Here is a 17,713-nt window from a genome sequence, read left to right as displayed (position 1 = left end):
ACTTGTGAAATAGACACAAGGCAGCTTTGGTATATATATCTTATGCAGCTATGTCATGGTTGATCATATGATAGAAAATATTCAGTCAAAATTGTGTTGATTTCTGATCACTGAGAAATTACAAAACCATTGCCACTAATCAAATCTACCATTACACACCGCTGTAGTTTGTAGCACTCCTGCAAGCTACAGCATAATCTATTTACAGTGACTTCAACTACTATATTATTATTTTTTTCTCTTTTTTTTCAAATATAAAATACATTACTTGATATTTATAAATATTCTATTAAATTGACAATACAAATATAAACAATACTTGTTTGCATGAACGCATAAATGTCATGATTGAAATGACAAGACATCTTCTCGTTTCAAAATAAATTGACAGTTTTGTTTTGTAACCTAAACAAATTCAGTAGGATACAAATATATTTTCAATAAGGCCTACTTGAAATATGTCCAAATGACTCTTGATTTGCAAATCAATATAGAAAATAACAATTCTAGATAAAACAATATATAAAATAAACGGAAGTAATTTAGTCAAATGTAATTTTGAGGAAGAGAATGTTTCATTCTAAACACACTTACATATAAATTGTAAACATTATTTATATAGCTTCTATGAAACACTGCCTGTCAGGTGTTCAGTCAGAATTATTCATAAAATAATACAATATGTAATCAATATACTATTGCCTAATTAGGAATTTTTTTATACCAGGGTAAATTATTAAATATTCTATGGCCAATGCAACAATGGTTGACTTAATTTTAATATTTACAAGCTGAACGGCATCAAATATTTCTTGTAACATAATTATAGTATTTTTGATAAGTGTTGGTAAATTGATGAAACATTTCAAACCTACTAGTAATCCAAACAATAAACCTAATCCTTAAACAAATCCCCTAACATCTACCCCTTACCCTAAATGCTAACACCACCCTTATTAAACCAAAACCCTATACCAAGTGAGATGATACAGGTATTCTACCTTAAGCCAACAAGAAATAACACTTCAGCACCGCTAATAAAATATTTGATAAGGGACATCAATATAAAATCAAGATTATCTAAACACCGCTACCAAATCTGCCATAAACAAACCACACACCTTTTATTAGTAATAGATTGATGATAATAACCCAAGACAGATTTGCAATTTTATCTTATAAACTGGGACTCCAAATACTATTAGATCATGCCAGTTAGCTCTGTTACCTCCACAAAAGACCCAAAAGCCCACAAGTGATAACCTATAAAAATACTGGCTACGGTAATTCGCTATTCATGATCGGTTGCAAGCCTGGTGGCTAAGGACGGTCCACATTACGTTTTGATTCAACAAGAGACCGTTGCCAATCATTTTTCCAATCTAAAACATATGATGTTGTTATCTCCTTTCGCTGCTGCATATAAAAGCAAAAAAAAAGTGTAACATGCATCTTTTGGCTGCAATCAATCCAAGATTAAAGAAGCTTCTTGCACTCGTCTTGTGACATAAACAAGGACTGATGTTTGCAAATACATGCATTTTCATTTCACCAAAATGAAAGCTAGCAAGAGTATTTCCCTTTGTAAAATTATTTCCTTACTCCAAGAGATCGTTTTTAGCAAAATTGAAATTCTGCTACGGTATTTCTCTTCTCGAGCTGATTAAGAGGTATACGTTTGCATATTTGTTTTGACTTTTTAAAACGTTGCTAAATTAGGAGACAATCGGCTTCATGTACTTCCAATTATCTCGATTGACTGCCAAAGTTATTCTTTCCTTGATTATATCGTTCTAGCAATTTCACAATTAATTTGCCAGAAATTGATCAGGTTAAGTATTCTTTGAATCATTAATCTTCATTAAGTGAAAAATGTGTCTCTGTGAGAATAATTACCAAAGTTTTGTACAGAAAGTTAAGTAGGTTTTAAAGCTGGGTTCCACAGGGCATCAAAAGTTTCTGAAAGATTTTGCCTTATTCTCTATGTGCTTTGAAACAATTACTAAAAAGTTGTTGAAATTGAAGTAACGGTAATCCAAATGTGTATGTGTGTGTTTATGTCAAAACCCTGCAAGTGAGGATGTACCCCTAAAAATAGCATGACAACCAAGGACATCAAGCAAGGGAGGGCAGAGGATGACCACAGCCATGTCTTTTCCAACATACAAGGCTAAAAAATTATGTTATGTCTCAAAGAAAAACAAATACAGTTTTACGATACAAAGCGAAAGTAAAACTAATTTACCCATGCTGAGAAAATGGGCTTCCATTGTCACATGGTGGTCAGGTCGTTGCTAGGCTTGGCCCATGAACAATAGGCATTGCCATAGAGGGAGTGGGCAATGGGCATGTTCGGGTTTTGATTGTCATTGGTGATTGTCAATCTAACAAGTCAACATCAGGGATAATTTTCCCACCCACCACTCCCTATAATGGTATGTTGGTGATAAGTGATTAATATGTATTGCATATATCAATAGAGTTTTGGAAGATTAAAAAAAAATTAATTTTGAATTAAGATGTCATTTGCAAGTGTTCAAAAGTACACAGCATAAAATTGTGTCGAGAAAGTACAAGTTTAACATAAAATTGTGGTTCATTTACACAATGTACAAATATCAATTGTTTTTAAAAACCTATAATTGAATCAGGTAAATTTTCTTCAAGAAATCTCAGAATTTCATGATTTTAAGGGGGTACTACACCCCTGTGGTTAAATTTGTGACTATTTTTTGCATTTTCTCAAAAATGATAACACACTGGTAAAAAAAAAAAAAAAAAGTATATTATTGGGGCAAGGAACCCAATTACTACGCTTAAATTTCAGTGACTCAAGATAAGTGGTTCAGTATCTATGAGAGAAAATGAGGTACATCCTAGCTGTACCTTATTTCTTATCATAAATAACAAACCACTTGTCTTGGGTCACTGAAATTTCAGTGTAGTAATTGGATTCCTTGCCCCTATAATATACATAACTTTTGTTACCACTGCGTTATTAGTTTTTGAGAAAAATGCAAAAATATACACAAATTTATCGAGGGGTGTAGTACCCCCCTTAAGGCACTAAAAAACTATTTTAAAAAAACTAAAGAAAAGGATATAAAAAATGAATTTGCCATTTCAGCTGAAATGGTTGAGCTAAAAAAACATGCGCGGGTGCTTTGAGACAAGACCATGTTTCTGTGTCGACACAAGTATGGAATTATTAAATGTTCACATAGTATAGGTACACATTTGTAACAAGCAGGGAAGCTTCTTTAATTTTCCTTGAATTTTTAAGCCAACAAGTTCTGGCATATGTGGTGCAAATGGGAAAAATTTACTCCGCCTATGACTCAAACCCTGGAAACCCTGGTTTTCAAATTACAATCACTTAAAGGAGTATTTCATGATCCTAGCATCCTCTATTTATGTCATTTTTCATTAGATATCCACGTAAAAAAAACCTATTCCCAAAATTTCAGTTGATTCCGAATACACTATTTCATGAGTTATGCATGATTATGTGTATTACACTGCTCCATAGACAATGCGTTGTAATTTCGTTCTGGTGCACCAAGCGAAATTCAAATTTCACGATATCTTTGCTAAGCTAATTAATCTGCAAGAAATATTTTGTACATAAACATTATGTAGCCAAAGGTTTCCAGTGATATAAAAATCTCAACTTTTTTGAGAAAAGTGGGGGATGAGGCTGTGGATCACTTAAATGCCCTTTAAGAAACAATACACTATTGTTAAATACTTTCACATTGTATCACAAATCAAGTTACTCACTAGTCATATGTTAATTATCATACTGTCAACACAATCTCTTTCTTATCAACTTAAACATACTGCCAGCCACCCACTTAATAATTTTGCCAAGTTATGAAAAATATTCTTGTTGCAAAATATAACAATATAATAATTGATACAATAATACAATGAAGTCAATCCAGCCTAAGAATTCTTACATTTGTTTTGTATTCCTGAATTGTGACTCATGAACCATAAGCTTACAAAACATGCCTTCTAATGAAGAGTGAAATTGGTATTCAAACACCTATTGGTATGTATCATTGCCCGACGATGAATTATGGTTATTTTTTGGAGGCTGATGCAGGCAAAGAATCACGCACCCAGACACAATTGAATTTCTTGTTGTCCTTGCTGATGGGTATGAATAAAGTAGAAAATGTCTTATTATGTTTGTTTTCTACCCAACAATGGCTCCATTGGCTGGTGGATATGGTTTATATCAGATTCACTTTCTCCATGACTGCCTCTGTATTGCCAAAGCGAGCTATTCCAAAATCCACACACCCTCCCCCTATGGGAGACATATTCTTTCACACATGGAGTATGTATTTCAAATTGAATTACCTGAATGAGTGACTCTATAATATGAAGTCTGTACTTCATGTGTGAAAGATTAAAGTCCGATGTCTTCAATAGGGGTGCATGGGTATCAAATGGAATACATAGGCAGTGTACGCATCATGTACAACAGGTATGGTAGACTCAGACTGACAGCTTAAATATGCAATACTCTTGCATCATTTACTCTAAATGCACCACAGGAAAATAAAAACCTGAAATTAAGATTAAGGAGTTTTTGATTTGTCAAAACCAATTAAAGAAACTTGTTATTTTCTTGCTGACAGTTTCGTCAGTGAACCACTGACTTTCTCCAAGCTTTCTGTTGTTGTGATAATCCAACAGGAAGTTTTGGTACTTCCAGTAGTGATGTTAGTCTAGCTAGCAGTCTCCAACAGTGGGTCATAAACATGACTTGGATTGTAGATCCCTTTGTCTCTGTTCATAACTCCTTGCCCCCTTTCACTATCAGTACTTCAACAAGTGCTACCACCCAGGATTGCATGAACACTGGACCTCATCCACCAGAGCTGACTACCTGAACCACTGCTCCACAATTTGGATTACTCCCTCTAAAATGATCCTACATTTTCTATCCACAAGGAGGAAATATATTCTAAGCAACAAATAGTATTCTAGCTGTTGTTTTGTTTTCATTTTGGGCCAAACATGGTGAATGAGTCCTTAATGACGTGCTTGAGTGCATCAATATTTCTTTACATTGATAATAAATTGGAAAACAAGGTAGGGAGCTTAAGAACTGGTGGTTATCTCGATGTATCTTTCCCCACCCACCAGTTCCACGTACAGGGCAATAACAAGGCGGTTCTCGAACCACGAGTCTCGCCTGCTTTTGCGACCGCCTGCTTTTACAATTACTTTTGGTAGAGGTAAATGAATGTGGCGGTTATCGGCTGGGCACGATTATCTGGCTGATGGTGACTGTACCCACCAAGTGTCATGCCCATGCAACAGTTTTTACTAATTTCACCCCTGGTGACCCTGAAATGACCTTCCAAAAATTGGCTCTAAATGTTGACTGTACCCACCAAGTTTCATGCATATCCGACAGTTCTTACTAATTTGACGTCAGATGACCCCTGGTGGCCTCGAAATGACCTTCCGAAAATTTGGCTTTAAATGTTGACTGTACGCACCAAGTTTCATGCCCACAAGTTTTACTAATTTGACCTCAGATGACCCTGAAATGACCTTCCAAAAATTTGGCTTTAAATGTTGACTGTACCCACCAAGTTTCATGCCCATCCGACAGTTTTTACTAATTTGACCTCAGATGACCCCTGGTGACCTCAAAATGACCTTCCAAAAATTTGGCTTAAAATGTTGACTGTCCCCACAAAGTTTCATGCCCATCCGACAGTTTTAACTAATTTGACCTTAGATGACCCCTGGTGACCTCGAAATGACCTTCCAAAAATCTGGCTTGAAATGTTGACTGTACCCACCAAGTTTCATGCCCATCCAACAGTTTTAACTAATTTGACCTCAGATGACCCCTGGTGACCTCGACATGACCTTCCAAAAATCTGGCTTGAAATGTTGACTGTACCCACCAAGTTTCATGCCCATCCGACAGTTTTACTAATTTGACCTCAGATGACCCTGGTGACCTTGAAATGACCTTCCAAAAATTTGGCTTTAAATGTTGACTGTATCCTCCTAGTTTCATGCCCATCCGACAGTTTTTACTAAATTGACCTCAGATAACCTCTGGTGACCTCGAAATGACCTTCAAAAAATTAGGCTTTAAATGTTGACTGGACCCACCAAGTTTCATGGCAATTACGACAGTTTTTACTAATTTGTCCTCAGATGACCCCCAGATGACCTCAGTGACCTTGACCCACTAACCAATACAAACCGGTTCTGTCTCGGGTCAAGATGCACCCACCCACCAAGTTTGAGTAACGCGACTCATAGTCTCCGAGAAAATAGGAAAGCAAACGGAAAGCAAACATTTAACCCAAATTTGTCTCCTGCCATCACGAGACACACAGTCCCCACACAATAATATGTTGATGATGATTTACATCATATTTACCCTACGTGTCATGTCAAAAGGAGACACTTTTGGGCAGGTTATGAAAGTGATTAAATATAGATATTTTTCTCCTGCCGTTTTATGAAATCGGCGAAGATATTGAAAACGGTAAATAAAATTGGAAAAAAAAATATATATAAATGTTGAGAGTCATTCACCATCACATGGGCAATAATATGTTGATGATGATTTATGCATCATATTTACATTGTCATTCATATTATTGATTTGACATATTACGTTATAACACTATTCATCCATCATTTATGCCATGTAAAAATATTATATATAGGATTCAAGCGATATGGGATATTTAATTATAAACTCGTAGCGATTGGAAACAATTCATTATAAAACAAGCAAAATTGTATGCATCAAAATAGGGCAGTGTTTCATATGTGGCTTAACAGGCAAGTGTCCTCGTCTGTTTAAGGTCTTGGTCTCTCCTCCCAATTTCCAGTATCCGGGAAAGTTGAAGAAGTCCTCTGATGAGATGGACGAAATATCAAGTTGTGAATGAAATCTGTTTTTGATTTTGTTAAGTAAATATTTTGATCAAAATAATATTTTGATCAACAAACCTGGTGAATCTGTTCCACAAAGAAGATCATTGCTTGCAATTTGGATTATCAGTGTAATGGTCTATTCTATTTTTGCTGAACCATGAAATGGTATCAGCCTATAACAGTGTATGTTACTAGGTTACTAACTAACCTTTTGGTCTGAAATGGACATATCTTTAAATGCCATGAAGGTATGAACCCCGAGTGATGTCAAATGAAAGAGGAAGGAGTGAAGCTAGCACTGGCAGCTTTGACTTTTTCAATAGGCCTATGCCTAACTTACTTATGTTTCCCCGGCCAATTTTAAGTAGCTAGAATTTATATATGTAGGCCTACCAGTCTAGTGTCCGTCTCATGTCGGCATCTTGCAACAGTCATTGTAGCTTTGTAATTAATATTATAATGTCCTTTTTAATATACTTCATTGTACTTGTTAGGCCTAAAAGGCACAGAAAAGTTCATTGCTGTAAACACGCGTACAGTCATGCATTGGTTTGGCCTATGCAGTGTTGCCATGCAGCGGAAAGGATAACCACTTTGACGGCACAGGGGTTGCCACGTGTCTCTGCACATATGAATTGGGCGGAACAATGCGACATTGGGCACTTTGTCTTTATTTGCTGATTTGGGGGGGGGTAAAATGAAGGAAAATTGCGTTTATCATTTTAGAAATGGATTCTATATGTTATTAGCTTTATTTTGATACCAAATATGTTTTTCTTTCAATGGTCCCTTTAAATTAAAATATTTTAAAATTCATTAAGGGGGTCATAAAGGGTTGATATATACATGTACCACAATATACTGCTAAAGCCCCATGGTTCAGCTATGGTGCGGTAACCGCTCTAGTTAAAAAAATACCCCTCCCCTAAAAAAATTACAATTCCTGCCCCTGCCAAATTTAAATATATTTTCTTGTTCTCTCCTTTTGCAAATCAGTTGTTTATAATTTGCAAATGTGTTTTTCTCTTTTATATCTAAATGGCATCTGCACCAGTTCTATATATTCCTCCATCCATCCTTAATTAAAGTGACAAGTAAGCATGGTCCATGAGGTTCACATGCTGCACAATGTTACACTCCAAATGTCCCTCAACAATACTCTCATGTCTTCATAGAAAGGTTAAAATGCATGCACAGCAATCATGCTCAGGTTTTTAATTTCTCCATATTGGGAAAATATGATGGCATTAATTTGGAGTATTTGAGAAGAGCTACACTCCCTGCATGCGGTAGCGACGGTTTCCACACTGATTAGTTCATAGGGAAAATGAAATGTGAAATCAAATATGGCACTAACCAACTAAGGACGTCACCACTGATTTATAACCCAAAGGTAACACCAAGGTTTCTAAAATTAGTCGAATTCTTAGATATTGCAAACTACCAGATATTACATATTGCATAAACAATATGAATTCATTTCACAGTTCATAAATCTTCCCAAAATAGATTCACAAATTGCTTTAACTTCATTTATTATAACACTGATTGTGATGAAATTGGGAAACCTGATTTTATACTTCTTTTTCATCAAGAACACTGATGCAAAATACTTGGGGGTACTGAATTGTCAAAAAAGCAAATAATGCAGTTGCATTAGCAAGCAAGAAAGCAAGCAAATGCAAGCAAGCAAGCAATATAGAAAAAGCAATATTAAGCTTCAAAAATCCCCAGCACAAATCTTAGGCCACTTCACTTAGCCAATTCACAGATCAAAAATAATTATTTTCTTTGTTTGTTATTTAATTTACTGAGTCTTATGGACAAACTTCTTATCTACTCCAGATCTCAGATGTTAATTAATAGAGAAGATTGCTCTCTTTATCTCTAGTTGTTGGTGCCATGACTCTTCAAACCAAGAGGCTGAGACTCAAGACAATTGTGCAATACCTCTGACACTTACAAGCATGATGCTAGAGGACTGTCAAGTCTCAAAAGAATACAACAATTTCATTACCTTTATTCAAGTGTTGAATCCAAACTATAGGGTGGTTGTGGTATGAGACAATCACGTCCAGTTTTCTCTCAACACATCTCTAATTTGTCTGTGTGTTATGCCATATTCAAATGTCATCTCCACATTAAGGATGCGAGTACTATTAATCACTTAATGTAATCATGGTAACTATAATGACTGTAACACAGTCACAAGTTTCACAGCTGCCTTTTGACTACCGTAAGGCACAATACATTTTCAGCACACAATTTTCATGATTTGTAAAAAAACATAATTTTTGCCCACTGTATTTTTTGTGTGAATTTTTATAAGCTTATAGGAAACAGAAATGTTTGGGAGAATGCATGTCTCTTACAAATTTTGCAAAAATGTTCATGCACACAAATATTTCATGCTAACAGATACTCAATTAATTCAGTTGTGCACATAGAGAATTCAAAATTAAAAAGAAAATTATTATAAAGTGCAAATTTCAGTCATGCGAACTTTCAGCTAAAGAGACAGCATCCGACTTTCAAAAATACAAGAACCTAACTTGCAGTTCCATAGTGCAAATTTGTTTGTAACTATGTTTTGAACACGCCGCTGGTTAGGCGTGTGCCACTGATACAAAAGTGTATGTTCCAATCAATCAATCAATCAATCAATCAATCAATCAATCAATCAATCAATAAATAAATAAATAAATAAATAAATAAATAAATAAATAAATAAATAAATAAATAAATAAATAAATAAATAAATAAATAAATAAATATGAACATTAAAAAGAGTCAACTGAAAAAAACATCCCAATTTCAAAGCCATGTTACAGCTTTACAACCTTATTGCTAATTACATTACTTTTGGATGAATCTTATGGACAGCATTTCTATCTTACAGCCCAAGGGTTATCATCATTATTTTGATTCATAACCTAAGTAAATATCATTCACTATAGAACTGCCATCAAAATCACAAATGTTAACATTTTTCTAGAAAAGTAGGAAAAAAATCAAGATATCATCAAGTGATTATCAACAAGTGCATCCACTAGCCCTGGACACTGCGTCATTAGGAAGAGATATTATTGAAATCACATTTTGCAAACCAAATGCAGGAGTCAACAAGGTTTATTTAGTAGTCATGTATTTTTAATGATTTACTTAACAAGTCCTGTTGTTGACACTAACGATGTCTTTCCTTGGCTGTCAAAACACTGTGCACAAACGTCAAGGAGATAAAAGATGTTTATTAAATTATTTTATTATTTCTAAACACTAACTTATTATAATCCCATCAAGTTGTCTGATAATAGCAAAATAGAGCTACCTTAATGCATTTTAAAAACAAAGACCAGTGGAGTTAGAACATCTTAAGGATGGGTTACTTAAGTTCAAAGCATATAAAAGTCTGTTAGTTTAATTGAAAAAGATTGGGAAGAACTAAACATGTGGGACTCCACTGTATACACTAGTTCACAAAAAGCCAGATGAGTTGAGTAAAAAATAGAGGAAAACGATTGATTCTTGGTTCGTCTTTGGGGATGCGCCAATGTAGATTTTAATCAACACATCAGCAACCAATTTGCAAAGAACTTTGTTTGCCTTGTAAGGCGGCTAAAGGTCCTGGAGGAATACAGTCATTCCATCAGCAAACCACAGCGTATGCCTTTAGTAAGTGAGGGACAGATTCCAAACATTGGTGAATAGTAATGACAGCAGTTTAAGCTAAATTGCAAGCTTTTGCAGGTTGTATCAAAATGAGCATGCTCCACTATTTGCTGATGGGCAAAAAGGATCCAAAGGTTATTGCTTGGTGGTAATTGGGGTGGGGGCTGCTAGTGTCACCATATTGTAGCTGCCGGGATAAGGTATCACTGCACTTGTTAGACGCCAAGAAAACATGGTGGCTTTCTGATGGTAATTTCACACCAGCAAATCTAATGAAATTTGTAATTACCGCATTTTGGGCTTCTTTTTTATGTGTTGCAGAAATGTCTCATATTACATCTAATGTTACTGGGAAAATCTGCTTGGCACTGAATTGTAATTGTAAATGGGGGATTTGATGGGGATGATGGGTATTGTGTTATGATTTAAAGGGGGTTGCCAGAGTCAATACTTTTACATACAATTGGGCTACTTTTGAATCAAAATTCACACAAAAATGTTGCTCTGTTATTAATAGAACTACCTTTTTAACATTTTGGTAACGGTCTCACTTTAACCCTAACCCTCCTGTATACTTATGGTTAGGTTACCACTATCGAAACTCAGTTCAGGCTTCCTTAACCCTAACCCTCCTGTATACTACAAAATACTACTTGATATATGCGCTGTTAGTGCATGCATCCCACGTGGTGTGATGACTTAATCGCCCTAAGTGATATATAGGCACGGTTTCGCTGGCCAGCGAAGCCCAAGACCCGTGGCACAGTGTCGCCGACCGAGTGCTTGGCATGCGAGGGGTCTCGGTTCGAATCCCGCCCAGAGCAAACAACTTCGTTCTTTCTTTTCTCTCTTTATTCTTTCCTTCTTTCCCTTCCCGTAGCCAAAAAGCCCTTAGGCGGTTAGGATTAAGGTGCATTTAACTCTTGAGTTAAAATAGGCTTCTATCAAAATAATTTGGATGCCATGATATGGGCTAAAATCATGGCAACACTGTTGGAGTTGACATGGCACCAACATAATTTTTTCAAGTTATATTAATATTGTGACATTCAGTAATTACAAATTGTTCTCAGCTGATTTAGATGTATGGAAGGAATTAGTGACAGTTTGATGCTGAGAGGGACCATGGGCATCAATCCTGGGGGACCCTTTTGGGGGAAATTATCAATCTTTTTAGCTACTTTTTGACAATTTCAGCCAAATGCCCCCTGCCCACTTTTCAAGACAGATTGACACTGTTGTATGGGGTGCACCATTAAATGGCATTTTTATAAATGCCCAATAGTAAGTATACCTTTATACAATTGGGTGGGGGAAATTATTATAAATTATTTTATTTTAATCGTCAGTGGGGCATTTTCTTTTCATCTCACTGGTGGACATTTTTTGTTTTCAAAAAAACTTCCATGCCCCCACCTGGAAATCTAATTGTGCACCCCAAAAGTAGTAGCCATTAGTACCTGAGCCTGTGGATCGGATTCCAAATGAAACAATCTGACCAATGCCACACCACTGGTTGCCAGAGTTAAGACTCATAAACTCAAATTTCTCAGCCATATACTGCATCTTGCAGATGACGAGCCTGTGAATGAAAATGCCTTTTATATTCCACCACATGGGAAGAGGAAACCGGGATGGCTGCGCACACTTTACTTGCAGTATTGTCCAGCACCTCATGGGAGATACTGAAGGGATGCTGCAGCCAAACAAAATTGTTTCACTAGCCCAAGATGGCAACAGTTGGAGAAAGCTTGTAGTATGCAGCAGACTGATGATGATGAATCATGTTTTGTGTTTGCTGGGAGACCCTCCAGGAACATGGCCGTAGCTAGGCCGAAAATTATGGGGTGGCCAATAAGATGTAGGGTGGTCAAAATATGGTTATGACTCATTTGCATCATACTTTACAGAATAACATAAGCATTGGTTATCAAAGTGGGTGGCTATGGCTGTCTTACTCCCAGAATTGGTAATAGTTGTCACATATACATATGAAACTACAGCCCAAGATCACATCAGAAAGGTTCACCAACCTATAACAGTACCAGGTAGTTTCAATGAATAGTAAGAAATGTTTCGTGTTAAACCACCATATCTGTTATTTGAACCATGCATATGTTCCACCACTTATCAAAACTCTTAATATGCTGCAAAACACATATCACCAACAAAGAGTAAATTATAATGTTGCATATTCAAGATTTTGACACCTACATCAGAGCGGGAAGAAACACCGTACGATATTACATAACAGGAACGGAGACTTCATGTCTGCAGGGAAAATTTTTACCTTTTTTTTCACCTTTCCCTTCTTTTTATAGTGATGTGTGCTGCATGGCATAATTAGATGTGTGCATCTTATTTCTTGGCAATAGGATATAGATTGATCTATTGCATATTTCCTGCATTTATTATCATCTGATTGAGGCGATCACCAGATATGTCCACACAAGAAGGTGGGGGTGTTGGGATATGGTATCAAAATTATCCAAAATTAGTTGAAATTTCAAAAACTTATTTGATTTGTTCCTTTCAGTGCTAATTTCCATCAACCCAAATACTCCATAAGTTTTGGACCAAAGTAGTAATAGTTTTCCTCTAACTTGGCATTTGAGAACAACCTGCAAGCTATATAAATACAAAGTTAGTAGGAGTAATATTTACCTAACTATGTTTACCCATTTTCACAAGCTCTTTTCTTGATATTGGCATCAAGCATGGAAACTTGTAGGTTATTGGCCTCCTCATCATACTCTTCCAAGCTGACAGGTTTGCTTTTGTGATATTTATAACAATCATACTGACAGGGAGTTATGGCTAATTAGCATTCAATACGAGGGCAGATATTTGGAAAAGATGTTCATATAAATTAACAAAAGCAACTTGAAAACTTGATGCTGGACAATTCAAACATTCCATCTGCACCTGTATTTGACTACATTTTCACACATCAAACACACACATCTCTGACGTAGTCTGTGTCGCAGACCATGTTACTGAGTATATATATATCCAAAAAGTACTAGGTACCAAAGCACTCTTTGCATGTTGTGCATCCTCTTACGACACAAAGACTACTCTGACAAAGAAAGACATAGCGCTATAGTCCAAAGCTTTGGAGATCTGCTTGTTTTTTAACTGTCTAACATTTTTAAAGTCTGATCTTTTGATATCAATTGTAATCACTGAAATCATGAAAAACAAACTCAAACAAATAATCAGGTACAACAACGCAACAATTGTTATGAGACATTGTCATCACACATCAAAAGTTCAACAATATCACAAACTTTTAGCAATAATACCAAAGTTCAGTAATTCAGTTTGTACAGATTACACAAAATTAGCATGGAGTAGTGAGTGTTAATAAATTTGTTACAATTACTTAAGGAAGAATTCAAACTGTACTTTTAAGGGGTCATGTCGTCATTTGGTGAGGCCCACCTTAGTGACCCAACTTTTGGTGATCCCCACTTGACCCAACTTTAAAATGGCATTATATTTAATGTTAATAAATGTTAGGAAAGTTACAGCAGTCCACAAATGTTTAGTTTAGTTTATTAGAGGGGACAACTGGCAATTCATACAGGGTCAATGGAGAGGATCCAGTGGACTAATCCCTCTGACATCCAATTTCAATTCCTTTTTTACACAAATCTAGATATGCCATTTGTGGTCTGCATGGGATTTCAAAATACAAATCTACACAGGGAATGGGGAAAATAAAATTGTAAATTGGTTGACATGTGGGTGGGGAAGGGAGGGTGGGATAAAAACAGCAAAGCAATCATTCAATCAACACTGCAAACAAGCACTACACTATATACAAACCTGTGTCTGTTGATATACCACATAAATCATGCATAGAAGCAATGGAGTAGCAATGGTGATGGTGAGTGCCAGCAACAAAATATGCATGCATGCAGTGAACAGGAATAAAGAGAAGAAAAGATGCATGGCAAAAGTTGTGAAAAAATTCAACGATAAATTGATAATCAAATGGCTGCTGCTGCCTTACTTCATAGCGAAACAAAAACGAAGATGGAGGTGTAGTAGCGTCTTTTATAGCCAGAAGGCATTGACAGCTTGGCAGCCAACAGGGGATGGGTACCCCCGGGGAGTTGGTGAGTTGGTTACCAGAAATCAATTTGCAACAGACTTGCAAACAACAAGCCACGCAACTGAGGCGAGGGACTGGAGAGATAGAGAGAAAATATAGCTTACGGGCTAACTGGACGTACAATGCATTTTTCATCATTCAAACTTCCTTAATTCTAATATGAAACAGCAATGATTACCTAAGTATAATATAAAACTTATTTAAAGATATGTCTATTTCATGTTTTACAGTGGAAAAGGTATTCAATGAAGCATGAGAGAGAAGACTGTAGAAATACCTACCTCAAGGGCACAGCTAGTACAATTTCAGTTCTTGTGCACTTTTTAAACCATAAAAATATGTTCTCTGTAACTATGTACATTTTTTGTACATACCTCCCAATTAACAATTCTTTGGTGTTTTTCAGTGTGATCCAATAATTATGTAACAGACTGGGAGGGTAATTTCAGGGAAGGGGAGTTAGCATGTCAGTTTGACAAGCAAATAAAACTTCATGGTTCACATTTTTACAATTTTGGGAAGAATTTGAAAAACCAAGAAAAAAATATCTTACACCATGGCACAATCAATATGAGTCTGAAAACCATGTAATAAACTTGAATCTTAAAATCAATAAAAGAATACAAATGTAAATTGAAGAATTGATTTTATTACATATGAATTGCAATATTAAAATTACTTTCTTTTGCTCACATGAAAAAGTATGAATATAGGAATTTATCTTTAATCTGCCAAAATCTTTCCAAACAACACATTTACTATTTTACTTACTTGTACATGCAGCAATGTTTTCAAAATGAAATAAAACTTTTAAAAATTGTCCAAAAAGTAATTACAAAACAGTGTTATCTTAAATTTCCTCCACATTAATTTAAACCAAAACCTGTAAAATTACTTGTTTTGATCATTCATTCAAATCCAAATCAAGTTTTTTGTTTTATTTTTACTGTGATTAATTTTTGAGCCACCCTAGCTGTCTCCTTGTGTGACAAGGTGTAAGGGAATTAGACAATAACAGGTTCACTTGCAGATTACATAAGCTGATCACATGCAACCTCATGCTTTCTATTTACAATAGGCGCGTCCACACGAACAGCTTTTAGCTTAAACAATGCTGTTCTCAAGCAAAAACTGTGGAAAATCCGCCGTGTGAAAGGTCTTGAGGGTTCCAATCCCTAAGTTTGTCCCCAAGAAATCACATCCTCATGTGAACCTGAAGTGATCCTCCAGTGCTATGTGTGAACAAGACATTTTGATGATCTTGGTTTAATTATATGGTTTAATTCAGGGTGCCAATAAAGAGGTCACATAACATGATAACAGTCAGCTTCCAATTCCAAAGCTGGCATCATCGGGCATGACAAGGATTACAGCCTTGGAGACTTGTGGATACGCCGTATGGAATTGAATTTGGAATCAAAGTTCTTGAGTATTTTGATCCTTGAGGATTCTATGACCATCTGAACACAGTTGCTTCCCAATGATCCTATCATTGCATTAATGTGCTTCATTTCATTTGGGCTAAAGTGCAAATGAACTGACCTAGGATGCGACAAAAAAAATTAGTTTAGCCCCGGGTGTTAACTTGGCAAAGCGAGATGGAAAGAATGATAGAAGGGAAAATTTAATAATAAATATGCTAAAAGACATAAGTGGATGTGTTTTACTGCTATGAAAATGATGCAGTAATGACAAATAACAATATACGATGCACAAGCCTATCAGGCACTTTTCTGCTGTGGCAAAATATGTTGTTACGACATCGACAGGATCCAAGTCAGTTCCCTTTCTTATATCTTCAACTATTTGGCAACACTTTGACAATTTACAAATCCTTGTTTCAAAGTCAGATTTACATTTTTTTCTTGTTAAATTTTGAATGATGGTTGAGGAGCCTGGAGGGGCAATATCCGTCGTAAGATAGCACATGGGAACGGAAAAACTGTAGCCCTGGTGACATTATTGAAAATATCACATGGGAACGGAAAAACTGTAGCCCTGGTGACATTATTGAAAATATAATCACTAGTTAGCATCATCAAATCAAAATCAAGCCTTTCCCCTTCTTCATATTTTTTTCGGGGAGAGATAATTTGTTTCTTGTGCAGTTTACAGGTACCAGCTAACACGATATGAGTTCACCCGGTTACCATGTCTGGAGGACATGATAAAACATTCACATCTATTCCTCTCTCTCCTCACTTTCTTTACACTCTCGTCTAGCTTTATGCCATTGACATACCAACGCTTCTCTCTCTCCGTCTATCAGCTTAAATAATAATGATTCTAATTTTTCATGTTTTGAAGAAACCTCAGAGGGATCCGTTCCAAGATTCATTGTACCCTTCCCATAATTCATGGCAACTTCCTGTTGATGAGAGAAGGGGAGATGATCTTGACTAGTGTTCTGCTAAATGCATTTATGCCTCGTATGAGGTCAGGGCATTACAGGTGTTCCACTGTTAAAAAGTGGGGTAAACTTTGCCCAAGCCCATGATTTCTATCAAGCTCCCATATATCTATGAAGTTGGACAATCAACCCCTAATTTGATAATTTGATTTCTTTGTTGCGTAGTTAATATACCTACCTACCCATTACCCAAGTTTAAGTGAAAATCTTGCTTGAGATCTCTTTTAGGTTTCAATGGTTTGACAAAACATAACAAAGCAAAAATTTTTTAGTTTTTGTAAAATTACAAATCATGATAAAAATGTATCAACATGTAAGCCACAAAATTTAAGAGAAAATATATTGAATTGCTTATTGGTTTGTTTTTTTAATCTCCCTTGCCCATTCGTTCAATTTGAAATGTCTTTTTATCAATACATAAAAAACATAATTTCCCAAATTCCTGATTTTAAAAGTTCAAATAGCAGCAACGATTCTAACTATATGCAAACAATAATGTAAAACAAACATTTCTACTGAAAATATCTTCATTGTTTTGCTCCTACTGCTACATACATGATAATATGGTTACTAAGTCCCTATAA

At 35.8% G+C, this 17,713-nt stretch overlaps 1 protein-coding gene across 1 annotated transcript in view; it reads right to left on the bottom strand.

Moving 5' to 3' along the window:
- The window catches only part of LOC140163690 (protein sidekick-2-like), a 385,021-nt gene that overhangs the window by 134,854 nt on the left and 232,454 nt on the right, over nucleotides 1–17,713 (bottom strand). The gene's annotated exons all lie outside the window — the stretch shown is intronic.

This window comes from Amphiura filiformis, chromosome 11 (assembly GCF_039555335.1).
Source record: "Amphiura filiformis chromosome 11, Afil_fr2py, whole genome shotgun sequence".
NCBI lineage: Eukaryota > Metazoa > Echinodermata > Ophiuroidea > Amphilepidida > Amphiuridae > Amphiura > Amphiura filiformis.
This window is presented reverse-complemented; position numbering and strand designations above follow the sequence as displayed.